Below are 12,247 nucleotides of genomic sequence, written 5' to 3' on the forward strand. Positions count from 1 at the left end.
CAGATAAGTCTTTTTTATCCCCTGTCATGCATTTCGAAACAGGACTGGGGCATGTGAAGCCTCGTTTTTATCTCTAGGCTGCCATGCTCCCTTTTTTCCTATACCTAAGGATTATTTCCTGGGTCCGGATTTGGTTATAGCCGCAGCGGCAAGGAGGTAGAACGAGGAGCCTAAAGCCCGCTTCATCCCTGCCTCCGCCAAGAGCGCGAGAACGGTCGAATGGAGTGGGGGGAACGGCAAGGCCTGTTGCCGGGCGAAAAACGTTTATCTTAAACAATAATGAGGATTTGCTCCTTGTCGTGGGATTTACCCACGAACGAAAAGCCCGACAAGCATCCCTTTTTCATTAAAAACATCCCATACAGGTACAGTTCGTACGAAATGAAAACATGGACAAAGGGGGTTACAAGCTTTAAATTTAACAAGGCCCACAGGCTTACAGATTAAAAAAAGAGGTAAGGTGCCCGTGATCCTTTTCTTGTCCCTCTCCTCAGGAGGCAGGTCAAGGAGGCGAGAGGGCAAAAGGGGCGCCTAGGCGAGCTACGAGCAGCAGAAAACACCAAGAGAACACCTCGGTGGCCGCCCACGGGTGGGCTGGTGATGACGGTGCCGGAAAGGAGCTGGAAGACGAGGCGGCAGGACCGGCAGTACGCGATGAAGGTGTCGGTGCCCGCGTACTCCGAGTTGACGGCCTTGCCGCCCGCCCTCTTCCTCTTCCTCAACCTCCCGACGCCATCCGCCCAAGGAGACGGCCCCGAGAAGTTCAAGGAGCTGGCCCCGCCCCCGGCAAAACCCTGCCGGAGGAGCGGCCAGGTGCAGATGCTGCTGCTGCCGCACCCGCCCAGTCGCGGGGTGTCCAACGCCTAGTCAGACTCGTCCCCGCTGTCCTCCTCGTCACTTTCCCTCGAGGAAGAGCTTCCATCGTCGGAATCTCCATCAGAGGAGCTCTCCACGTAGCATTTTAGGCGAGTTCCAAACTCTCCGAAGACCTTGACGGAGAGCAGGCCGTCCTCCATTAATTTGAAGTAGAGGACGAGCCCCGCCGTCAGGCTGTGGATGCGGGCGAACGTCTTCCATCCACGACGGAGGTACATAACCCGAGGAGCCAGGAAGTCGACGTCAACCCATGTGCCCCCACTCCCACAGCCCCTCATGTGCAACCTGAGGGTCTGGGGCGGGTCACGCTCCATCACCCGAGCAAACGGGGCAGGGAGACGAAGACGACAACGCGGAGGCCGGCGCAGCCTGCTGAAGAACTCGCAAGGCTGGTCTTCAACGTGGCCCTCCATCGGGAAGGGCATTGTTGGCAGGGGCAAGGCTGGCGTGCCGCCCCGTCCTCCTCTTCCCCGAGCGCTACGGCTTCTGCCCCAGCCTCGCCCACGGCCTCGCCCCCTCCCCCTTCCCCTCGTGGCCGGTTCCACCACCGCGGGCTCAGGAGGAGGAGGGACGCGCTGTCGAGCGGCGACCCTCGCCGCCACCGTCGAGGGACCAGGATTCCCCTTCTCCATGGCGGGTGAGAGGAAAAAGCAGAAGCAGGAGGAGATAGAAGATGGAAGAATGCGGGATGCCATCCCCACTTCCCCCTCTTTATAAAGGAACGGGTTTGAGGCTCGGCCGCCCCGCTCGGCCAATCCAGACACCGGAGGCGCAAGGAATCAGGACCGACCCGCTGCCCCAACCAGCGACGACCCGGTTTCCCGCCTCCACCGTTTGCCACCCCGAGCGCATGAAAGACGCGTGGCAGACGTGCAGAACTGAGGGGACGGGTGAGGCGACCTCTCCCTAGCCCGTGATTGTGGGGAGTGGAAGCCTTGAAGACTGCACCCCGGCCCCGCTCAGTAAATGAGCCGCGCCTCCATGCCTCCCTCTTTTTACAGGGAGGGCGCGAGCCGCCTCTTTACTGCGATATGACGCATGCGTGTGGAAACCGCCCCACGCATGCCGCCCACGTCACGCACGCCCCTCCACGCCGCGCCACACCTGTGGGTCGTGGGAAGCGGAGCGCGCGAAGAGTCTTACCACGGTAAAAACCGCCCCGCCTGCCCGCGCACCGTTTTGGGCCTGGCCCAACAACATGTCGCGCTCATGTGTGGCCCAGGCCCGGGGGCTCCTGTCGGTGTACAAAAATAGGGGCACGCTTTTGTACCCCTTTACCTGTGCACGGGCAGTCGGAGCCGCGCCCACGACCAAACCAAGCAGAACAGGGGAGGTGAGCCAAGGTAAGACCGAAGCCCAAGACAATCAAAGCAACGCCAAGGCCAAGACCACAAAGAGCAGAGGGACGAAGCAGGTTCCCCCGGCAAGACCCTTGCCGGGCGGCCTCAGCGGCCCCGGCAAGACCCTTGCCGGGACAGCTCACCCCACACCAACAGAGCGAGCCACCCTTGAGCCCATGGCCCCCAGCGCCATCATCAACGTGGGGCCAGGGCTCGGGAAGGCACCTCTGTGGTGGCATGCAGATCTTTGTGAGGATATTCAAGATCAGATGAGGATTAGAAGACGACGATTCTCGGAAAGATCCCTGCCGAGGAAGGCCACCAGACCCCCGGCAAGGTCCTTGCCGGGGACAACAGCACGCCATGGCAAGACCCTTGTCGGGCCACCCGGCAAGGCCCTCGCCAAGGACGCTAGCGGGGCCACTGCCAAACCCGTGCCGGACAAGCTTCCACCACCGTTCACATGCAGCTGCCATCCCAACCAGCTGGGTGGGCACCTGCGTGGCAACATGCAGCTCCCAGGCCAACTCATCGAGCGCCTGCGTGGCGGCATGCAGATCTTCGTGAAGGCTCCGCCACCGCTCCACCTCAGCTGCCTGGCTGCCTACATGGCACCACGCACCTCACTGGCCGGGGCGAGTGTCAAGGCGAGGAGGAGCGGCGACGGACGGGACGGGCCTCGCCCCCGTCCCCAATAAAGCAAGGGGACACCTAAGCTACGCATTAAATGCGTCTTGTCCTGTAATACGAGCGATAAGCTCAGAGCACTGTACGCCTTTCCACCTCCTGTGTGTCACTGTGGCAGCCCCTTTCAACTATAAAAGGAGGCCCATGGCATACTGGAGAAGGATTCGGCTCTTTCGAACCACGCACTGACCACAGCTAGTTCGAGAGCTCAAGAACTCTCAGAAATACACCCACCAAAGCAGGACTAGGGTTTTACGCATCCTCGCGGCCCGAACCTGGGTAAACGATCCCTGTGCTGTCTACTAGCCCTGCTCTCCTCGCAACCCTGCGCCCCGGCAACCGTAGTAGGGATTCTTGTGATCCCATAGGTGTCGTTCCACACCGACATTACTGATAGGCCATTTTCTCGGCCAGCCGAATGAAGCTCTCCTCGTCTTGAAAGATTTGCAGCCCAACAAGACTGGCAAAGCGACATACTTGGCAAATCACAAAAAAACTGGGCTGTGGCCGTGGACCCAGCTGTCAGCCTCTCCACGTACAGTACTCTTCCGATAGAAGTCGGTCGTTGACCACATTGACCATGCCATGCCGAGAGCACCAAGGCGGTGGACGACGGCGAGGCCTAGGAAGGGACGACGCGGAGCCGGGGAAGACGCGGCAGTGGATGCCCACGCGGAGAGGAGTACGAGGGTTCACTGGTTCGGCTGCGGTGTGAGGCTGTCGTCGCCGCAGAATGACATGGGGTGTGGGTGAGTAGAGGGATGGCCTGGCGAGCGGTGGGAGTAGTAGGGGGCGATGAGGCCTCCGCGACATCACAGCCGGCCACGGGAGGCAGGAGCATGCGGCACGACCGGCGCTGGTTTGGGCGGCTGGAGCAAGAAGACCAGAGGTTGAAGAAGCACTACTGCCGTTGGATGAACATCGTACGGTAACTGGAGCTAGAATTGTTCATATTGACTAAGTTGACAAAGCCCTCCGTCCCCGTCAACTTGGTAGGCCCACAAGTCAGCCTCCCACGATGCTGGGTTCCAGCTGGCAGGGGGAGTATTCATTTTTTGTGCGTAATAAGGAGGCACTTCCTTGCGTGCGAAGATAGCTGATGGGTCCGACCTGTCAGCGGGGGGCACGTTTTTTTCACGAAATACAGAGACCCTTCCGATGGGTCCCAGATGTCAGGTGGAGGAATCAAAGACTTGAGAAGGCGTACCGAACAAGCTAGTGTACCAGTAAAGAGACGTTGCTGAGTTTTAGAAAAAAGAGAGACGTGCTCCTGTAGCTGGTTCGAATCCAAACCTAGACTATGACTATATATGGTGCTATGCTACTCTGCAAGTAATGAAACTGACATATCCAACGTTCGCTTCTCCTCTTCTCTACTTACTCTGCCTAGCATCAGAAGCTCTGGCCGCAGCAACCATGTTCGCTGGCTGCTCGTCCACCTACTCTTCAGCAGGCAACAACCAAATATGCGCCAAGTCGCCACCCGTACCATCGCCTGTGGGTCTCATCACACCCCCGCCGGCACGTGCACCGCAGCCGGTTGCTCATCGCAACCCGCTGCCGTTGGTGTGGTGCCACTGCTGCAAATCACGCAGAGTCATCCATCGCGTCTCAACCATAATCCTCAACCCTGGCCGGGCCTTCTACAAATGCCCGAACCATGGGGTAATAATATGTTTAAGTGTTGTTCTGCTGCTTTCAGTTGTTGATTTTTTTAATAGTTTGGTTGATGATCTTCCAATTTGATTCGTGCAGAAAAGGGAAGATTCGTGTGATTTGTATTTCTGGGAAGTTGCTGATGTGGGGGGAGTGCAACTATGCTGATTATTTGGTTAGCCGAGGAATCCCAATACCAGTAGGTTGAGGTGTTGGACAAGTAACTGAAGGAACGGCAGAAGAGGAAGATGCAGAGCAGAAGGTTAAAGATGCAGTTCCTCTGATCATGGCCAAGCAACAGCTGCTAAACGGCCTTGACAAAAATGAGGAGATCAAAGAGCTTGTGAAGATAATGGGCAAAATCGATGTGCTCTGTAGGATGATTGTCTCTTTATTTGCAGTGTATGTAGCACTAGTGATGTATTCAGTGGCTATGACATCAGCACTTTGCTGAAACTAGTAATGAATGAAACCTGTGTAGCGGGCTGGACGTAGTGTTGTGAACATCTAATGATTTCTATTAACAGAAATCAGGGGGTATCCCCTTTTGCTCATAAATAAATAAATAGCAGAGGCCCTTTTGGTAGTAAATAAATAAATTAGCAGAGGACCTGTCAGGTCAGCTTTGTTCTCATTCGAAGACGTCGAGCAAATTGCAGTCCAACAACAAACTATGTCATCAAATTCAAGTTTCACAGCCAAATATGAGTACAACTAAACAACAATGTCATCATGTTTTAGTCGTCATACAATCACCAAACACAAATCAGCATACATAACAAGTGATGTTCTCACAGGAAAATACTAAACAACATGTTCATCAGGTTTCAGTTGTCATAGCAAACACAATTTCACATAGTAGATAAAAAACGTCTTCTGACAGGCAAATACGACAAAAGCAATGTAATCATCATCCGCAGTAGCAGCGTCAACATCTTCGCCATGTGTATCAGTCTGAATCGTAATTCCCCATGGTGTCATCTTCTTCTTCGTCCTCAACGTCCTCGAACGTTGGCTTCTTCTTTATCAACTCTTGTATGTCCACAACACGACATGCAATCTTTTCGCCGGCGTCATTGACGTGATGGTTCTCAAAGATATTAGGAACATCTGTGTTATCTTGTACATCACGAGCAGTGTAAGCATCATCTTGTTGTGCAACTTCATTAAACGAATTCCTCTGCTCAAACCTTTGCACTACTCTCCAGTCATCGCTACGTGCAAATGTGTCTTCCAAGAAAAATATCTGTGTTGCTTGATTTGCCAAAATAAAAGGCTCGTTGGTCTGGTACGCCGTCTTGACATTGATGGATTTGAAATAATCATCAGCTCTGGGTTTTGCGATCCTGGAAAACAGGTTATTGTAGCGCACATCTCCAACAATGCAAGATTCATAATGTCTTACCCGAGTATCAGGACCCATTGCTAGTGAGTAAAGGGCATCATCAACTGCCTGCCCATCCTCCCGCATCTTCTTAACCCATGGTTAGAAAATAGACAAGCTGATCATCTTATGTACTCAATATATTAAAAAAAACTGACAGGGCAATTCAAAAGCTTACATGGCTCTTGAACCATTTCGCAAATCCTGCCATAACTAGTTTGTCAATGTTTCTTGGATTTTGCGGCAGTAACTCCTTTTTGTAGATGCTGCACAACATAGTGATCGCGTGAAACATCTAAATATATAAGAATGTGCTGCAAGTTTAGTAGATTACGATGTATAGGCTGCAGTACTTAGCACTTACTTGATATAAGGTAGTATCTCAGGACAATTATTCAACACATACCAAACCATTTTGTCCAAATCTTTAGGTATGTCCTCTTGTCGACTCTTCCCTGTAACTCGAACAGAATAATCGAAAACATTGAGCCCGGTATTGTCTTCATCCATGTCTTTGCTAAGCTGATCAGCTGTTTCAATGTATTTTGAGCAGAATGTCAACGCTTCTGTAGCAATGTAGGCCTCTGCAATGGAACCCTCGGGTCTAGCTCTGTTCCTAACATAGCCCTTGAAAGTGCCTAGCCGCCTTTCAATAGGGTACATCCAGCCATACTGTACTGGACCTCTAAGTAGTGCCTCATCAGGTAGATGAACAGCCAAATGCACCATCACATCAAAGAAGGCTGGAGGATATATCTTCTCAAGGTCGCATAGGATAGTTGGTATCTTGTCTCTAAGACGCTCCAAAGCATCTATCCTGATATTTCTACTGCAGAGTTCCCTGAAGAATTGTCCCAACTCTGCAACTGCTCTGTATCAGTCAGGGCCGCCCAATCCTCTAAGGATAACAGGTAAAACCCTTTGAAGTAGGACGTGGCAGTCATGAGTTTTCAACCCTTGTACCTTGTCTCCATCTGCACTGACTCTCCTTTCAGGGTTGGAAGCAAATCCATGTGGGAATCTCACACGTGACAGGACCTTGCAGAATTCTTTTCTTTTTACCTTGTCCAAGACGTACACAGCTGGTGCCATATCCCGTGGTTTACCTTCATCTTGCACCTGCAAATCCTTTCTGATACCCAGGTGTGTCAAATCAATCCTAGATTTTAAGGTATCTTTCGTCTTGCCTTCAATATTAAGAAGTGTGCCGATAATGCTGTCACATATATTTTTCTCGATGTGCATCACATCAAGATTATGCCGCAGATCCAAATCTTTCCAATACTCCAAGTCCCACAAAGTGGACCTGTGGGTAAACAATAATCTCTCTTCTGCCCTGCAACGCTTCCTTTTCCCGCTACCATTATCAGGATCGTTTCCTGGTGTATATGCCTGACCTTCTCTAATTCCACTTGCAACTCATCAGCGGTGAGCCTCTTTGGCGCATCACGGTTTTCATGCTTTGCATTGAACACATGTCTTCGGTATTTTCTAGGATGCGGCTTGTCCTTGGCAAGGAAACGGTGGTGTTCAATGTAACAGATCTTGCTAAGTATTGCGTATGAGAGCGGATTCCTGTCACAGCGAACACATGCATTGTAACCATGTGTCGTTCGCCCTGACATAGTGCCCAAAGCTGGATAATCATGGATGCACCAAATTATAACAGCACGCAGAAAGAAATCAGCTGGTGGGCTGCTATATAGGTCTCGAGTGAGAACACCCCTCCATAGCTGTTGAAGTTCCTCCACAAGAGGCTCCATGAACAAATCAAAATCCTTTCCAGGACTTTTTGGACCTGGGATGAGCAAGGCCATCATATAGTTTGATTCTTTGGTGCAGACATTTGGAGGCATGTTGTAAGGGATAACAAGCACTGGCCACATGCTATATGTGGCGCTCTGGTGGCCAACTGGGTTAAATCCATCTGAAGCTAAGCCAAGTCTAATGTTTCTCGGGTCAGCAGCAAACGTTTTGTGCTTCTGATTGAAGCTTTTCCACTCACTACCTTGTGATGGATGGCTCATTACATTCTGATCTCTGAAATCCTGGTTCCTAGAATGCCACAGTACATCCTCTCTTGTTTCAGCATCATGAAATAACCTCTGCAATCTTGGTGTAATTGGAAAATGTCTCAGAACATTATGAGGAATCCTCTTCACAGCATCGCCATCTTTCCATCTTGATGATTTGCATTTCGGGCATTCACTTAAGTTGGCATAATCCTTCCAGAACAAAACACAATTATTCTTACAAACATGGATCATATCATATCCAATTCCAACTGCACGAAGGAAATTCTTCATTTTACTGTAGGTGTGTGGCAGCTCAGACGCATCTGGGAAAGCTTTGCGGAAAGCAGCCAACATCGCATCGAATGATTTGTTGGTCATTCGCTCAGATGTCTTCACCCGAAGAAAGGTGACCATAGCTGAGAATACTGATAGCTTATTTCCTGGGGTGACAGCCACGTTGCATTGTTCCAACATGCGGGCCCACCGTTTTTCTTCTGCAAGTGAAAGTTCACGGAATGCACGAGCATTTCGTAGCATTGTTTCAATGTTGGCCAAACTCACTGGCTCCGCCACCACCTCCTCTTCCACCTGAGCATCAGGCAGATCAAGATGGTGATCTACTGCTTCCACGTAGTCAATAACATTGACGTTCACAGCTTCACCATGATGAACCCACCTAGTATATGTGACCGACATCCCATACAAGTGTAGATGATTTTGCACAGTTGACTGGGCTCTTGTAACTGAATTCATACAACTGCTACACGGGCAGAGCACATCTGATTTCGGACCACCGTACTCAGCTCTGATAAAGTTCATGAAGTTTTCAACCCCCTCGACATATGCAGCGGAGAATCTTTGAGTAGAAGTTATCCAAGTCCTGTCCATCTGTTAGACATACAAATTAGTTCTTCTACTAGATATTACAGGAAAAACATATATGCTTTTTTATGAAGTCCAGAAGAAAATACCTAGGTCGATGTCTAAAGCTATGGCAAGATATTTGGACGAGCAGATCTAAGTAACAAAATATATGTAAAGCTAATTTAGCAAACAGATTTGAGTGCTAAATTATGGCAGGCTATTTCAGCAGTCAATGAGGCCGAGCACACAGCCATCGAACTATCGAAGGCCATCGCAGCAACAAAGATCGAGTATAAAACGGTGTAGAGCTATTTCACCTAACAGATTGGCTACTAGACCATGGCAATCTACGTCACAATAAATATATGGCAGGATATTTTAGCAACTAATCGGCCTTGGCATGCCATCTCAGCTAAGAAGATTGAGTGCAGAACAGGGCAAGGAAGCTTCTTATGCAGAGCATATTGACTGTAAACTACTTCGGCAAACAGTGAGATTAACAATGTCTATCAGCTAACATTCAGCGCTACACCGATATGCACGGGGCCTCAGTCTAGAATGCGCATACCGTGGGAGAAGCTGACCGCCGTGCGTCTCCACACGAACATCGCCAGCGGTGGCGGCGCTGAACGCCGTGCGCCTCCACAAGAGCATCGCCAGCGGTGGCGGCGCAGCTAGAGGACGGCAGTCTACGAGAGCGTACTGTGGGAGCGAGAGGATCGCCGTGCGTCCCCTCGACGAAGCACGACACCGACGTATTGGCGTGGCGGGGAGGGCGGCTTTGGCGGAGTGAATGGAGTGGAGGGGGACGGGGGGAGGGGGTTTGGGGAATATTATTGGCTAGTTGGCCGAAGGGCAGTTGAATCTAGGATATGGGGGGATTTTTTGGGTGGGGGGAGGATTTTCGCGCGGTGTGCGGGGGGAGTTTGGCGCATGGTCGGTTACTCCAAGTGCAGTCCCACGTGTCAGTGAAGAGGCAAGCCGAAGCGCGTTCCGTTTGCGTGAGCCGTGTGCAGGACCGAACGTGTGTGGGGTGCAATGTGACCGCGACAGGGGTGCTGTGAGTGTACCGCCTTTTTTCCTTTTAAACTAGGTGCTTCGCCCCCTAAAAAAAACTTGTTGCTTCGCGCGATCCATCGATACTACTACTAGTAATCCGGTAATCCTCACTAAAACGGCGCGGCCAGGTCTTTTCCCGCGCGATATGCTGGGAGGTTGGCTTAGTTGGGTTTTTAAGGACGAGTAATGCTACACCTACGTAGTCCAAGTTACGTAATTAACATAATGTGAAATGTGTGAGTTGTTGATTGTAGATTGGGGGAGGGAGGGGCCCACCACCATGAAAATCAGGGGAGGAGAGAGAGATGCAATTTACGTTAACCCTTTCGTAGGTTCCCGTAGATGTAGAAAAATGTGAAATGCGTGAATGTGCATTTGCAGATAAGGCCTTCCCTTGTTCATCCTTTTCTCCCACAAGATCTTCATCTTTCGTGCAACGCACGGGCATCTTGCTAGTACTCCTACAATATACTATATTATTGTGAAAGTTCATATACACCGGCCGAGATTAATGCAAACACGGCAGATTTTCATTACATTTCGAACTTTTATAGGACAGAAAAATAAAAGAAACCCGACCCTAAACCTATTCTACGGCAGCGACCGACGTCCTCCATCTGTGATCTCCATGTACGGGGGCGGGGTTCAAGACCCGTGAAGTGAAGGTGCGGTCTCCGGCGAGGAAAAGTAGAACACGGGAGACGGACCGGCCAGTTGGCACACCATGCCCTGCCGCCTCCCATGCCCTACTCATCCTCGGAGGAGTCCCCGACCTCGGCGATGCCGGACATTGGACGGCGGAAAGTAGGACGTGTGGCTGACGGTGCTCCCGTCGTCGGCCGCCAGCGTGGCCACCGCTTGTGCGGCGACTTGAGCGAGGGCGGCGACCTCGAGCTCCATCCCCGAAGACAAGCTCTCCCGCAGAGCATTCGTGCTTGCGGTCATGGCAGATGTGGTGCCAGGTAGGAGGACGATGCGCTATGGTGTGGAGGTTAGCTAGGCGTTGCCGCTTTAAGTAGCGCATTCCGGTGAGGCCAAGCGTCCTGGTGCGTCATTAAGTCGCCGGAGTTGGTTCCTTGGACACCGAGCCTCTTAACGACGGCATACGGACGGACGACATGAATGCGGGCAGCTGGCGTCGGCTAGGAACACACCACCTGACGGCGCGAGGGACGAGGGTTTTTGGTGTGCCAGGGTAGTCAGCTGCGGTCGTGGCAACGTTGGAGATGCCCTTTGCTCACATGCGATCGACGCATGTCATTGAAAAATCAAGACGACCCGGCATGGTCTCAGGTCCTGAGGATGCAGTTGGCCGCGCTACACCACTCCACCGACGCGTCCCGGCGCCCCGTACATCCTCGACGAGTCGGGTGTTGGGGTGTGTTTGGATTGTGGCCAAAGTGCACCTTACCAAAATTTTGGTCATAACCCAAAGATTGGTCTTTGTTTGGATGGTTGCCATTTTTTTGAGGTTTTGGTCATGACCCAAAATGGATGGTTGCCATTTTTTGGCATGCCAATGAACTCTAGCCAACTCTAGTTCATTTTTATTGCCGATGTTGGCGAAATCATGGGCAACCAAAACCTCAACCAAAATTTTGGCTACCCAATGCTTTGATGGGGCAACCTTGGGCACAAACCAAACATACTAGCTGTTGGTCGTGCCACAGCACTAACACCACCCTCGGCACACTGAAATTGACCGTGTCTGGCGATGATGAGCGTGTCGCTCACCGCAGTCGCCGTGTCCAGAGGCAGTGCTGGAGCTGCGCCACGTTGTTGGCCCCCACGACCCACATGAACGGTTGCCGGTGGCAAGCTAGGAGGTCGTGGGCCAGCTCGTCCATTGGACTAGTTTGCGCTACGTCGTCCCGACAGGTGTGCCCCACATGTCGGTTTCCCTATTTTCCCAGCCATATTCGAGCGTCAGTGCTCCGCGTTGCGCATTAGGCCTTTCACTATGTAGGCCAAGAGAGACAACTTATTGTTTATTTGAGCCGTTCAAGTATAATCATGTGGCGTTTTCTTATTTCTCACTCATCTCCAACCCTCTTCTCCATCGATCATGTCGCCCTCCGGTCGAGTCCATCCTCCCGCATGCCTCATTTGAACATTCTGCCGAGTATCATTCGCATGTGGGCCTAGACCATGCTTGTATCTCCAATGTTTATTTGTAATTTGTCCGACATGCATACAAACAAACGGTTCGTTTGAAGTTTCACTTTGCCTCCACTACGTGTCGCTTCGCGTCTTAGTTTTGGCATCCCATTCGGTTCATGCATGCCCCAACACATGTCGACGAGATCGATTCATGTTCAGAGATCAAATGCGTGTCGTGCAAGGAGATAAAGGTTTGGTCTGTTTCT

Source organism: Triticum aestivum, chromosome 6D (assembly GCF_018294505.1).
Source record: "Triticum aestivum cultivar Chinese Spring chromosome 6D, IWGSC CS RefSeq v2.1, whole genome shotgun sequence".
Lineage (NCBI taxonomy): Eukaryota > Viridiplantae > Streptophyta > Magnoliopsida > Poales > Poaceae > Triticum > Triticum aestivum.